Source organism: Chrysochloris asiatica, unplaced genomic scaffold (assembly GCF_000296735.1).
Source record: "Chrysochloris asiatica unplaced genomic scaffold, ChrAsi1.0 scaffold00118, whole genome shotgun sequence".
NCBI classification, from domain to species: Eukaryota; Metazoa; Chordata; class Mammalia; order Afrosoricida; family Chrysochloridae; genus Chrysochloris; species Chrysochloris asiatica.
The window spans coordinates 5,096,572-5,099,371 of record NW_006408636.1 but is presented as its reverse complement, the minus strand read 5'-3'; positions in this window follow the sequence as shown (position 1 = coordinate 5,099,371).

Sequence of the window (2,800 nt, the reverse complement as noted above, 5' to 3'; positions counted from 1 at the left end):
GAGGATTAGTTCTAAAACTCATAGAAACAGCCCTATCTAAACAAACCCCACCCCATGCCAAAATAACCTTTTTCACCCAGAAATATATGAACACCAAAGTCAACATCTCCTTGCAAAATTTGAAGAAAAGATTGAAGAAGTCTAAAAAAAATTTTTTTTTTAAATCCTGTTTATTGTATATTCAGGAGACATTTCTTTTTTTTTCTTTTTTTTTTTTTTTTTCTTTATGTCCTTAAAAAGGGGGAAGGGAGATTGTGGGGGTACAAATATAAATATTTATTATAATCCTGTTTATTGTATTCCGGTAACTTTTCTTTTTCCTTTACTTTCTGAAGTAAAGACTTTATGATCTCTCTCTTTTTCTTTGACTACTTCCCAAAGAAAGCATCTTTCTTTTTCCATTCCTAAAATAGGAATGCATACCTTAGAAATTTGAACTAGCCAACCGGGCATGGTAAAAGATTGTGCGACCAAAGTCCTAGCCAATAGGGTGAAACACAGCCTTAAGACCCACGTCAGGGATTAAAAACCTGAGCGGACTGCCCACTCAGTGTGCTCACTGGCCTGGTCCTGCATGTATGGCTATGCACACACACCCTCTTGCAGGAATAAATTTTGCTTTGCCAAGGTAATTTAGTCTCACCGAGTGTCTTTTACGTGACATCAGAATTCATTTCTAACAACAAGAACCACATGCACCTGGTTTGACTCACCTACAGATTCTTAAAGTCATAGTAGTGGATGGATCTCCTTTGTAACCCAGGGACTACCTGAATAGCCAAAGCACATCAGTGATCTTTCAGAATAACTAATAAGAAAGACTGCCATTTCCAGTTCCAAGGCATGATTGGTAATTGACAGTGAAAGACTATACTTGTGAATTTGCAACCGAGCCTAAAATGGTGTATTTTTTTAGGGAACTATTTATTTTATTTAAAAGTTAATAATTAGCAGAACATTTTCCAAATATACTTCAGAACATGTTAAAACAGTACCTAACTGAGAAAGAAAAAACATTTTACGTTATGTCCAAACAAAAGGACCTATTCCCCTTTACCTCTGTCTCCACATTAAGTAAATTTTGGTGAAATTTAATCTATAGAATAGTCTACAAATTGAAGAGGTTGTAGGGACTTATGGGATAGAGGTACACTTAGTGAAGGTGGTACAGCTCATTAGTGTGTACCAACTCTTCTTTACTGGTGTCTTTGTTGTTGTAAAATGCTCTTGCATTGGTTCAGATTCATAGTAACTCTGTATAGGGTTTCCAAGAAGCAGCTGGTGGGTTTGAGCTGCCAAAATTGTGGTGTAAAATCACTTAAATTCCACCATAGTTTCATGGGAGTAGCTTTTTTTTTAATGTTTTATTGTGACTTATGTGATAGTTTACATGGGAGAATATGACTTTTACATTCATCCTATTGTATATATATCGTTTCATTGCCATGGTTACAATCCCCACCGTGAATCATCAACCAACCACAGTGTTGTCAGCACGCAGCCTCTCTCCCTCTCTGGGTCTGAAGTCCCCAGTCACTCCATCTCTCCACATCATGGTCTCTGCCTCCATCTCTGGCATCACTGCTTCTCTGGGTAGGGTCCCTCACTCCACTCTTCTCCCTTGATAGTCCCAGGGACCTCCGCTCCTAGATTGCAAAGTTAATCACTCCTCTCCTTGCTACAAAACGTCTACCTTTACATTTCAAACCCACACAATCAATTCTGATAACAATTATTCACTATTGTATCACAAGAGACCTATCTGCATTTCTTTTCTTCAGCCTGGCCTAGACAGATTGGATACTATTCAGTGGAGATTCTATGTTCCTCCACACTCTTTGGTTCCAAATTCCTTTTGAAATCTTGTAAGCCAGTCACTTCTTGCCTTTGAAGTGCCCCCATTTTGAGTAGCCAATGTCCAAGTCGCCCATCCCTGTCTACTCTGTGTATGGAGGGGGTGCGAATAATCCTTGAGATAAAGATTTGTTCCCTCTTTTGAGCTACTGCATCCATAGGTGTAGGTCAAATTCGTCAAATTGTATTAAATTATTCTCCCCCGCCCCCACCTCTTCTTTCTTCTTCTAGTTGAGCTCTGATCATCCAGTCATTGAAACCAGGTCAAGTGGGTATTATCTGCAAGTGTAGGTGTTCTTGTGCATATACCCTCACATCTCATCAGTTGCATGCTTCACTCTCCACTCTAGTCCTCTGTGGCTATGTCACTGACTCCGGGCCCAACAGTGCCCAGGTCTTACCACACTGCTGGCCAACCAGGTCTCCACCCAGGTTCACAGGAGTCTATTGAAAGTTGTAGGGCTTAGCTTGCAGCTTCACTGCTGTTTTTCCCTCACTTCCCCTTATCAGTGATGAATGTGGTCACCAATCAGAGCATGTATTCCCATTGAGTCTTAGTTTTAGAATGGGGTTTGCTCTGAGGGGACCCGACCACTTGCCTTGATGTCTCCTGGACAAGCAACTTGCTTGTTCTTACAGTAATCAGTTGGTATGCCATTATTGTTCTGTATTTTTCCTGTTGGTCTCTTTCAAGAAGTATCTTTTGTTCTTCTAGCCACTCCAGACTGGTCTGCTTGTCCTTTCAAGTGGAAATTTCTCACCTCTGAAGATTCTGGATGGTGTTCAGGATTCCACCTATGGTCTTATGCAATGCAGAGGCTCCGTAGGAAGCCTCCTTCACTGGGCGCCTTGTAGCCCCATTTTAGGTATTCCAATCAGTTATAGGCAGAAGACGGACTTACAAGCTTTCTATGGTGATATTTCTGGCTATTCCTTTCTCTCCCCC